Raw genomic sequence first — 12,379 nt, forward strand, 5'->3', positions numbered from 1 at the left:
TCAGATTTCTTTCCTCATCACTCTCCTGCTCCACAGATTCTTTATGGCATTCTTCACCTCCGCATTCCACAGAGTGTAGATCAGCAGATTCAACATAGGGGTAATAATGGTGTAGACCAAAGCCGCCATCTTGTCCTCTGAAAGGTGGTGGAAGGTCGCATGTAGATGAAGATGCTAGTCCCAAAAAACAAGATCACCACCAAGATGTGGGAGACGCAGGTGGAGAGGGCTTTGCATCTCCCTTCCGATGAGCGGGAGGTGAGAGAGAACAAGATGACAGTGTAGGATACCACGAGGATGACAAAACAGCTCAAAGAAATCATCCCGCTGTTGGCTACTACAATGAACCCTACAATATAGGTGTCCGTTCAGGCGAGTTTCAATAATGGGTGGACGTCGCAGAAATAGTGGTCAATCTCATTGGGGCCACAGAAGGGGAGCCAGGCTATAAGGAGGGTCTGGACTATAGAATGGACCAAACCTCCGAGTCAGGAGCTCACCACCAGAATGCTACACATTTGACCGTTCATGATGATAGTGTAGTACAAGGGCTTACAGATGGCCACATAGCAGTCATAGGCCATCAACGTAAGGAGGACGATCTCTGTACAACCTAGGAAATGGACCCCACAGAGCTGAGCCATGCACCCTATGAAGGAGATGACTTTGACCTCGACTTGGAAATCCACAATCAGCTTGGGAGCTGTGACCAAGGAATAGCAGACGTCTAGAAAGGATAAGTAGCTGAAAAGAAATATATAGGGGAGTTGAGATTTGAACTGCTCTTGATGGTCACTATGAGGAGATTCCCTATAATGATCATCGTATAAAAGAGTAAAAACAACACGAAATATACTTGCTGCTCCACCTCATTCTGAGAAAGACCAATGAGGAAAAATTTTGTGATGTTATTTTCCATTTAACCTTTGAACAGGAACCAAATGAACTAAAGTGTGTTAATTCACCTGAAGGGAGAGAGCATAAGCAATGTAATTATCAAAGGCACATACGGATACAAATATTCATATTTTAAGGACTACTCCAAAACAATTTCATACCAGGAAACTTTTTTTGCATCTAATCCAAAAAAGACCACTGCTTGATATTATTCTTACCGTTATCTAAGTGCCTCCTAGTAAGAAAAGGTGGGTGGCATGGTGATTTTAAAGCTTTGGGAAAATATTAGGAAACAAAAAAAATTCAAAATTCCTAGATTTTGACTAAAAAGGAGTTTCTGGTGAAATTCAAGTATGCTATTATACTGCCAAGATATTTAATCTGGAGATCTATTTTCATTCAAATACATAACTTTTACCTTCCCACAGATTAAAAAGTTACCTTCAAACTCAAGTAGCACTATGAACTCACACTGAACAAAGATTTTCATCTTTTCCACCCAGGAAAGAGGTCAATTCATTCTTAATTGAAAAGGGGAAACCATGGACAGTGGAAAAGAAAAGAAGAGTAGAAAAGAAAGCATGAATTGAAAGGTTTATGTGGATTATGGGGAGCAATTAGAGCCCAAGTAAAGTTACTTCTAAATCTACCATCAAATTCATTTACCCACAGTCTTTACACTGGCTTGGACAAATCACTTGTCCAAAAGACTGTTGTTGATTTGTACTTCCCAAGCGCTTAGTTCAGTGCTCTGCACACAGTAAGTGCTCAATAAATACGATTGAATGAATGAATGAATAAATCACTTCACTGCTCTAAGCCTTAGTTTCTCTATTTGCAAATGTAAATAATGACATCTGTCCCTCCTGGAGAGAATAAATGATAAAATGTTTTAAACTCTCTAAAAGAAAATCCCTGTAAGTACACTGAGAAATCACCATCAACTGATTACTGCATGAGCCTCCTCTCTGATCTCCCATCCTCCCATCCTCCTGTCTCTGCCCACTTCAGTCTATACTTCACTCTGCTTCCCGTATTATCTTTATACAGAAACGCTCTGGGCCTGTTACTCCCCTCCTCAAAATTCTCCAGTGGCTCCCTGTCAACGTACGAATCAAGCAAAACCTCCTCACTCTCAGCTTCAAGACTCTCCATCACCTCGCCCCCTCCTACCTCACCTCTCCTCTCTCCTTCTACAGCCCAGTCCACACCCTCTGTTCCTCTGCCGCTAACCTCCTCACCGTGCCTGGTTCTCGCCCGTCCCGCCGTCGACCCCCGGCCCACGTCATCCCCCCGGCCTGGAATGCCCTCCCTTCGCACATCCGCCAAGCTCGCTCTCTTCCTCCTTTCAAGGCCCTACTGAGAGCTCACCTCCTTCAGGAGGCCTTCCCAGACTGAGCCCCCTTTTTCCTCTCCTCCTCCCCATCCCCCCCACCCTACCTCCTTTCCCTCCCCACGGAACTTGTATATATTTGTACAGATTTATTACTCTATTATTTTACTTGTACATATTTTCTATTTTATTTATTTTGTAAATGATGCGCATATAGCAGTAATTCTATTTGTTCTGACGATTTTGACATCTGTCTACATGTTTTGTTTTGTTGTCTGTCTCCCCCTTCTAGACTGTGAGCCCATTGCTGGGTAGGGACCATGTCTCTGTGTTGCCGACTTGTAGTTCCGAAGCATTTAGTAGTGTTCTGTACACCGTAAGCACTCAATAAATACGAATGAATGAACGAATGAACTGATTATAACATCTGCTGTATTCTTGTCCAAATCATCTCCTGCCGTGTGAAGGGGTGAGTGCAGTGGCTTGCCTTTTAATTAATCAATCAATCTGGTATTTATTGAAAACTTTGAAGTTACCATGTTTATATTAAATATCTACTTAAAGCATTTTTACTGACCTGAAACCCAGGGGCAATCAAGGAGAGAGCAGCAGCTACACGTTTTGGTGAAAGACTAGTAAAATGGCAATTAATGTTACTTCACCTGAAGTTAAGTATCTTTCAAACAAGACACCAACAACTTCACCTAATTTTCTCTCTTATTCGGATTCTCCTGATACTTTGGCTACTAATCACTAAATAAGGAGGCCAGTTCGAGTTGAACTCCTTCCACTCTGCCTTTTTAAATGTTGCTTCTAAATATTGTTAGCAGCAATAATGTCTTTGTAATGGAAAGCAGCTGAAAAAATGACTTGCTATTTCATTTCCCCTTAACCAATCTCAGAGGGTCTACAGATTGGCCATCTTTCCCAGGATTCTTTTTTCACAAAAGTTTCAAATGTTTTCAGCTTCTAAACCTTTTCTCTACTGAAGAATCAATTCCCAGAACCCTAAGGTAGGACATAGATTTAAATAGTACAACACCCAGTGAGAGGAGTGAGGAAGATACAATAATAGTCACAATATCTCACCCTAAAATATAATTTGAAGATGTTACCCCAATAAAGGTGATGCCACATAAAGAAAAACAAATTAATAAAAGACCATTCTGTTGGTAGTTCCACCTACATCTTCTTCTTAACTTGTTTGCCTTGTTTGTCAAGTGCTTAGGACAGTGATCTATCCACAGTAAGCCCTCAATAAATGCTGTTGATTGATTCATCCAAAAGTTTGTGCTGGCAAGATAAATCCAGAAACACTAAAAACAAAATTAGAATTCCAAATTGAGCTCATATTTCCCTCAGCACATTCCAGGCCCTAGTGCAAATGAATATTTATTGAAAAGCAAAATCCATGCGGTATATGAGATAAAACTTTCTGAAGGGCAAACATTTTCCTTTAAAGAAGTTATTCCGGTAGAAATGTAATTCACTTTAAAATAAGGCTCTCCTCCAGGGAATCAAAATAATCCAAGGGGACACTTGGAGGACTTCAGATAGTTTATTTTGACTCAGAGTGTCCATTCTGAGAGCTTCTCCAGCCCAGTAGTCAAGAATCGAGCTGCCAATACTTTTTCCTCAAAAGCTGAAACATCAGGACACTGTTCTCGACAACTGTGTGAGTTTAGGGAAAGAAGGGAAGCAGTGTTTCCTAATGGAAAGGGCATGGACTTGGGAGTCAGAAGGTCATGGGTTCTAATCCTGGCTCCACCACTTGTCCGCTGTGTGACCTTGGGTAAATCACTTAACTTCTCTGAGTCTCAGTTACCTCATCACCTTGGGCAAGTCAGTTTACTTCTCTGAGACTCGGTTACCTCATCCATAAAATGTGGATTGAGTCTGTGAGCCCCACATGGAACAGGGACTGTGTCAACCAGATTTGCTTGTATCCAACCCAGAGCTTAGTACAGTCTCTGGCACACTATAAATGCTTAATACACTTTTATTATTATTATTATTATTATTAATATGGGGATTAAGACTGTGAGCCTTATGTGGCTGGGAGGAGTTGCAAGGATGCATTCTGCTTGTTGAACACAGGAGCTGCAGGGCGGACCCGTCTCTAGCCGATCTCCACGCACCACTCATTTCGGCGGGGGGCGGGGGGGAACGGGAAGAGCTGCGAGGGCGTCCTCTGCTGGCCGAACTCACGAGCTGGAGGAGAATTTCCGTCTCCAGCTAATCCCCAAGCACCAGTTGATTGGGAGGAACAGGCAGAGCTGCGAGGGCGCCCTCTGCTGGGCCACCCAGAACCCTGCAGGACGGGCACCGGCCCCAACCATTCGCCGTGCTCCACTGAAAGGCGGGTGGGCTGGGAGGAGGTGCGAGGGTGCCGTCTGTTGGACGAACCCAGGAGCTGTAGGATGGTCCCCTGCTTACGCACATCCCCACGTTACAATCATTTAAGGAGAGGCGGGGAAACGGGAAGAGCTGCGAGGGCGTCCACTGTTGGCCGAGATCGCGAGCTACAGGAGAATGCCCACCCCCAGCCAATCCCCAAGCACCAGTTGATTGGGGGGAACGGGAGGAGAGGCGAAGGAGACCTCTGCTGGCCCACCCAGAGCCCTCTAGGACGGGCCCCAGCCCCAACCAATCCCCACGCTCCACTGAATGGGGATTGGGCCGGGAGGAGATGTGAGGGCGCCCCCTGCTCGTCGACTACCGAGCTGCAGGAGAATCCCCGACCCCAGCCAATTCCCAAGCACCAGTTGATTTGGAGGGGACGGGAGAAGCTGAGAGGGCGCCTTCTGCTGACCTAGTCCAAGACCTGCATGGGAATCCCCGGCCCCAAGCAATCCCCGCACTCCACTGATTTGGGGGCGACAGGAGAAGCTTCGAGGGCGCCATCTGCTGGCCGGGCCCGCGAGCTGCAGGGAAATCCCTTGCCCCAACCAATCTGTGCCCCAATGAATGGGGGGGGGGGGGAGAGCCTGTGAGGGCGCCCTCTGCTGGGGGAACCCAGGAGCTGCAGAAGGGTCCCCGGGTCCAGCCGATCCCCACGCTCCACTCAGTTAAGGAAAGAGGGGGAAACGGGAAGAGCTGCGAGGGCGTCCTCTGCTGCCCATGCTCACGAGCTGCAGGGGAAATCCCGACCCCACTCAATCCCAGCCAATCCCCAAGCACCAGTTGATTGGGGGAACGGGAGGAGCTGCGAAGGTGCCCTCTGCTGGCCCACCCAGAGACCTGCAGGATGGGCCCCGGCCCCAGAAAATCCCCGCGCTCCATTGAATGGGGGGTGGGCCGGGAGGAGCTGCGAGGACACACTCTGTTGGCCGAGCCCAGGAGCTGCAGGACGGTCCCCGGCTCCAGCCGATCCCCACACTCCACTTATTTAAGGAGAGGCAGGGAAATGGGAAGAGCTGCGAGGGCGTCCTCTGCTGGCCGAGCTCGCGAGCTGCAGGAGAATCCCGACCCCAGCAAATCCCCAAGCACCAGTTGATTGGGGGAAGGGCAGGAGCTTCAAGGGCGCCTTCTGATGGCCCACCCAGAGCTCTGCAGGATGGGCCCCGGCCCCAGCCAATCCCAGCGCTACACTGAATGGGGGGTGGGCCGGGAGGAGCTGCGAAGCCGCAGTCTGTTGGCCGAGCCCAGGAGCTGCAGGATGGTCCCCGTCTCCAGGTGATCCCCACGCTCCACTCATTTAAGGAGAGGGGTGGAACGGAAAGAGCTGCGAGGGCGTCCTCTGCTGGCCGAGCTCGCGAACTGCAGGAGAATCCCCTACCCCAGCCAATTCCCAAGCACCAGTTAATTGGGGGAACGGGAGGAGCTGCGATGGCGCCCCCTGCTGGCCGACGTCGGCAGCTGCTGGAGAATCCCCGACCTCAGCCGATCCCCAAGCACCAGTTGATTTGGAGGGGACGTGAGAAGCTGAGAGGGCGCCCTCTGCTCATCGAGTCCTAGAGCTGTAGGGAAATCCCCAGCCTCTGCCAATCCACCACGCCACTGATTTGGGGGAGACAAGAGAAGATGCGAGTGCGCCATCTGCTGTCCGGGCCCGCAAGCTGCAGGGAAATCCCTTGCCCCAACCAATACGCGCCCCAATAAATGGGGGTGACAGGAGGACCTGCCAGGGTGCTCTCTGCTGGCCGAGCCCAGGAGCTGCAGGAGGGTCCCCGGCTCCAGCCGAACCCCACGCTCCATTCAGTTATGGAGATGGGGGGAAAAGGGAAGAGCTGCGAGGGCGTCCTCTGCTGGCCCACCCAGAGCCCTGCAGGACGGGCACAGGTCCCAGCCATTCCCTGCTCTTCACTGAATGGGGGATGGGCTGGGAGGAAATGCGAGGGTGCTCTCTGTTGGCCGATCCCAGGAACCGCAGGATGGTCCCCTGTTCCAGCAGATCCCCACGCTCCACTCATTTAAGGAGAGGTGAGGAAAGGAGAAGAGTTGCGATGGCGTCCTCTGCTTGCCGAGATCTCGAGCTACAGGAGAATCCCCGCTCCCAGCCAATCTCCAAGCACCAGTTGATATGGGGGAACGGGAGGAGCGGCGAGGGCGACCTCTGCTGGCCCACCCAGAGCCCTGCAGGACGGGCCCCGGCCCAGGCCAATCCCCGCGCTCCACTGAAATCGGGGTGTGCCGGGAGGAGATGAGAGTGCGCCCTCTGTTTGCCGAGCCCAAGAGCTGCAGGACGGTCCCTGGTTCCAGCCGATCCCCACGCTCCACTCATTTAAGGAGATGGGGGGAAACGGGAAGAGCTGCGAGGTCTTCCTCTGCAGGCCCAGCTCGCGAGCTGCAGGAGAATCCCCGCCCCCAGTCAATCCCCAAGCACCAGTTGATTGGGGGGAACAGGAGGAGCTGCGTGGGCCCCCTCTGCTGGCCCACTCAGAGCCCTGCAAAACGGGCCCCGACCCCAGACAATCCCCGCGCTCCACTGAATGGGGCCCACATGGGGCTCACAGTCTAAGTAAGAGGGAGACCAGGGCTTGAATTTCCATTTTAAAGATAAGTAAACTGAAGCCTAGAGAAGTTGAGTGATTGGCCCAAGACCACACAGCAGGCACGTGGTGGAGGCCCAGGCCCTCCAGTCCCCAAGCCTGGGCCCTTTCCACTGTGCTATGCTACTAGTAGCAACCTTCCTCCCAAGTTATTTGCCAGGCACCGACCGGGCTGCCACTACTACCCCAGTTATCCACTCGCTGTCTCTGTGTTCCTGGATCACAGAGCTACTCCTCGCTGGCTGCCATTGTTGCTGCCACTTGAGCCAAGTGACACAGGCAGGCAAAATATGCATCTGCAGCACCCAAACTGGCCCTTTTGGGACAGATACGGTTTCAGTCAGTCAAAGCTAGCTGGATGATAATAATAATAATAATAATAATAACAATAATAACATTTTCTAAGCGTTTACTATGTGAGAAGCACTGTTCAGTGGTATTCATTTAGTGCTTACTGTATGCAGAGTGCTGTCCCGAGCACTTGGGAGAGTACAATACAGCAGAGGTGGTAGGCACGCTCCCTACCCAGAACTAGCTTACAGTGCTGAGGGAGAGATAGATAACAGATAATTAGTAAAATACAATTTATAGATATGTACAGAAGTGCTGTGAGGCTGAGGGCGGGATAAATACCAAACGCTCAAAGGTCACAGATCCAAGTACACAGACGATGGAGAAGGGAGAGGGAACCAGCGAAAAGAGGGGAAGGAGGAGACGTGACCTTAATTAGGCTCTGAAGGTGGGGAGACTGGTGGAAGAGAGGGAGTATATGTGAGAAAGGGGTCAGCAGTGAGATTGACGATATCGGAGCAGAGTGAGTAAACTGGCGCTAGAATAGTAAAGTGGGTAGGCTGGGCTGTGGTAGGAAATCAGGTGAGGTAAGAGGGAGTGAGCTGATTGAGGGCTTTAGAGCCGATGGTGAGGAGTTTCTGCTTGATGTGGAGGTGGATGGGCAGCCACTGGAGGCTCTTGAGGGGTGGGGAAACATGGACTGACTGTTTTTGGGGGGAGAAACGATCCAGGCAGCAGAGTGAAATGTGGGCGAAAGTGGGGAGAGGCAGGGAGGCTAGCGAGGAGGCAGATGCAATAGTCAAGGCGGGCTAGGATAAGGATGACCAAGGCTTGGACACGTGCCTGCTGTGTGGCCTTGAGCCAATCACTCAACTTCTCTGGGCTTCAGTTTCCTTATCATTAAAATGGGAATTCAAGCCCTGGTCTCCCTCCTACTTAGACTGTGAGCCCCATGTGGGCCCCATAGTAGCAGTTTGGATGGAGAGGACGAATAGGTGGGTTGAATGTCAAACACGAGTCGAGTACAATATCATGGTTACGGGCTTGTGAGATAGGGAGGATAGTTTTGTCAACATTGATGGGTAAGGCGGGGAGGGCAGAGTTTGGGTGGGAAGATCAGAAGTTCTGTTTGGATGGGTTAATTTCGAGGTGTCGGCAGGACACCCGCGTAGTGCTGTCCTGAAGGCGGGAGGAAATGCGAGCCTGAAGAGAAGGAGAGAAGTCAGGGCTGGAGATGTAGATTTGGGAATCATCAACGAAGAGATGGTAGTTGATGCCATGGGAGCGAACAAGATCTGCAAGGGAGTGGGAGTAGATAGAAAATAGAAGGGGACCCACAACTGAGTCCTGAGGGACTCCCACTGACAGAAGGTGGGAGGTAGAGTGAGAGCCTGTAAAAGAGACTGAGAAGGACCGATCGGGGAGCTAGCTTCGAAGAAGCAAGAGAAGACAGTGTCAGTGAAGCCAAGGTTGGATAAAGTTTCCAGGAGAACGAAGTGGTCCACAGGGTCGAAGGCAGCTGAGTGTTCAAGCAGGATTAGGATGGAATGGAGGCAGTCTGAAGGAAAGAAGGTCACTGGTTACCTTAGAGAGGGCTGGTTTCTTGGAGCGAAGGGGGAGGAAACCAGATTGGAGGGGATCAAGGAGAGGATTGGAGGAGGGGACGAGGAGACAGCGGGGTTAATAACTTTCTCAACGAGCTTGTAGAGGAATGGTAGGAGGGAGTTGGAACAATAGCTGGAGGGAGCTGTGGGGTGAAGGGATGGGTTGTTTTAGAATAGGGGATATGTCAACAAGTTTGAAAGCAGAGGGGAAAAAGCCATTGGAAAGTGAACGGTTGAAGGTAGCCGTCAAGGAGGGAAGAAGGGGGCAAGCATTATAATAAGGTACAAGTGTTTTAATACATTTTGTAGGATAATAATAATAAAAATAGCATTTGTTAAATGCTTACTATGTGCCAAGCACTGTTCTAAGCGCTCGGGGGGATACAAAGTAATCAGCTTATCCCACATGGAGCTCACAATCTTGATCCCCATTTTACAGATGAGGTAATTGAGGCACAGAGAAGTTAAGTGGCTTGCCCAAAGTCACACAGCTGACAAGTGGTGGGGTCAGGATTAGAAACCATGAACTCTGACTCCCAAGCCCATGCTCTTTCCACTGAGCCAGAAGAGCCAGTCGCTTTGTGGTAATGGTGGTAGTTGAGGGGTCCTTTCCCTTCCCCCAACTCTAAAGTGGGATGCTTAGTGCGACCTCCCTCAGTGGGTGGAGGGACGTGTGGTTCCATGTAATGTTCAGCATCTGGTGACCTTTAATTTAAATTTGTTCAGTACACTTACCTAAGTGATTGGCATTTATACAAGAAAGTGGAAGAAAAAGTAAAGTCAGCATTTTTCAGAATGTAAAATGGTGTGAAATGGTTTAAGGTTGAAGGTTTTTCATGCCAGGAGCCATAGCTGTCATGTATTCCCAAGCACACTTTTTACTGCAGCGTACAGTTACTGTGAGTTATTCAAGCAGTTTCCTTTGTGGCAACTTCTGACTTTGCAAACAAAAACTGAGACATCCTAATTAGCACGTGTGTGTTTGTATCTTATTAGTGTGATGGGGGACTGGAAAAGAAGATAGTTTTCTTGATACTATTTGTCCTGCTAATGTTAGTGAACATTAAATACTTCTGTTTTTAGAGACTCTCCTTTAATCAGACCATGTATCCTTTAATCAGACAACTCTTTGTTAAAGAAAATGATTTAAAAAGAACATCCTCACGAAGAAAATTAGAAATATGTCAGAAGCAAATGGCATGCATTTCATCTGTCTTTCTCCAGATCTGACCCAACTAGATTCTCCTTTTTGTTCGGACAAGAGTACTTCAACCTCAGATCTACCCCAGGTGTGAATCTTCTGTGGATTCTATGGAAGACAGAATCTGGGCCCTCCCAGCCCCATCATCACCACTGGTGTGCATGAATTTAAGAAGAAGACAGACATGGTTTCTAGGGTAAAATTTACCATCTCTACCTCTGGAATCTCTAGTATCCCAGTACAGTTCCTACTCCCCTCAATGCATTGAGAACCCTCAAGGGTGTCCACTTTTCATTTTGCTGATGGGGGTGGAACACTTGTATTGTGGGTGGCGCGGAGGTTTGAGGGGGTGGGCAAGAACCAAAACGGTGTGGAGGGAAAAGAAGAGAAGAAAAGGAAAGTAGGGGAAGGGAGAGGAAGGTAAGAGAGCACTTGGCACTCTCTCTTCTATTGTAAAGTCTTCTTTCATTTTTGCTTTATTAATGGTATTTGTTAAGCACGTCTTTTTAGATGGGTGACTCCACCCATTACTAATAATAATACAAAGTGTGGTATTTGTTAAGCATTTTCTATGTGCTAAGCATTGTACTGAGTGCTGGGATATTGTAATCGGATATTGAACAGGTATTGAATCCCCGTTCTGCAGTTGAGGAAACTGAGGCACAGAGAATTGAAGTGACTTGTCCAAGTTCACACAGCAAGTACATGGCAGAGCCAGGATTGGAACCCAGGCTTTTTTGTTGTTTTTTAATGGTACTTGTTAAGTGCTCACTGTGTGTCAGGCACTATTTTATGTGCTAGGGTAGATACAAGTTAACGTCTCAGGCCCGGGCTCTTTTCACTAGGCCTAGCTGCTTCCCATGGAGAACTATTGTTATCCCTTTCCCTAGTGCCTAGCTCTGATACACCATGAATGTACCAGTTGGCACAAATGCTGCGTCCCTTATGCTGTCCCTGTCACTTAGCTCATCCTCACTGAGTTGCTGGTCTGGTGGCCTGGCGCATGCCTACCCTCTGGTTCAGCTAGCCCGCTCTGAATGTTCCTGCTGCTTGCCAGTAGTGGTAAAGGTAGGGCAGCCTACCTCCACGGGACCTGGAGAAGGGGTTGGCGCCTTCCTGGGCCCCATAGCGAGGGACAAGAATGGCTCCGGCTCTCCCTGGTGCTCACTGAAGGTGATAGGAGCCCCGTTGATCCCCAGGTCGGACAGGCAGAGGACAGAGAAGAGAGCTGCCATCTTGGCTGCTTCTCCAGCCCATCAAGCTGGAAAGACGTGAAGACGTGAAGGTGGGGCTGATAGTGGTGTCAAGTAGTAGGGGCCAACGCGGAGTGGGCACCTCTGCTATTCCTCACTTATTTGATACGGAGCTTAAAAAAGCTCCATGGGAGAGGAAAGAGATATGAGCCCACAATTGGACGGTGCACACTTACCCATTCGCGTCAGCACAATCATCCCTAATGCAATCACAGTGCCTTCCAAATGGGCCCGTGCTGTACAGTGTCAACATGATGGGAAAGGGGGCTAGCAACAAAATGTGATCTATGCGATGGGCTCTAGGATGGCTAGGCACGGCCCTGGATTCTGTATCTTTGCTTTCACACAGTCGAGGAGGATATTTCACTGGGCACAATTTGACACGAATTAGCTTTGCATTTTAACCCCTGTAATGTTTGCCTTTCTAAGAGAGGGTGGAAGGAATCGTCTTGCTCAATTGCGTTGGGTCAGTTCCTACCAAACGTTACTAGTTGGGGACACAGTTGTTTGGATGCTGCCATCTTGCATGTAAATATGTACTTCCAAGAACAAGAGCAGAGCTGCCCATGCACAATGCTATCCAAGATGGTAGGGCCCAGAACAATGACAAGCTCCATGGTTCAAAGCATTTCTATCTCTGATGCAGCTGACCTGGCACAATCCTGAGGTTGCAGGTGTGTTGAGACTGCCCTTTTGCGGTGGAATTAAAGATAAAAGAGGTCTGAACATTTGAAGTCGCACTGGAGCATCACGGCCTCCCGCCCCCCACCCCTCAAGCTGGAAAGTCCTACTTTAGATAACTGTTTACT

General features: G+C 49.2%; 1 pseudogene; it reads right to left on the reverse strand.

Annotated features, from left to right (window-relative positions):
* On the reverse strand, positions 1-584 carry LOC119924316 (annotated as a pseudogene).
* Between the last annotated feature and the right edge of the window lie 11,795 nt (positions 585-12,379).

Source organism: Tachyglossus aculeatus, unplaced genomic scaffold, assembly GCF_015852505.1.
Source record: "Tachyglossus aculeatus isolate mTacAcu1 unplaced genomic scaffold, mTacAcu1.pri scaffold_96_arrow_ctg1, whole genome shotgun sequence".
NCBI lineage: Eukaryota > Metazoa > Chordata > Mammalia > Monotremata > Tachyglossidae > Tachyglossus > Tachyglossus aculeatus.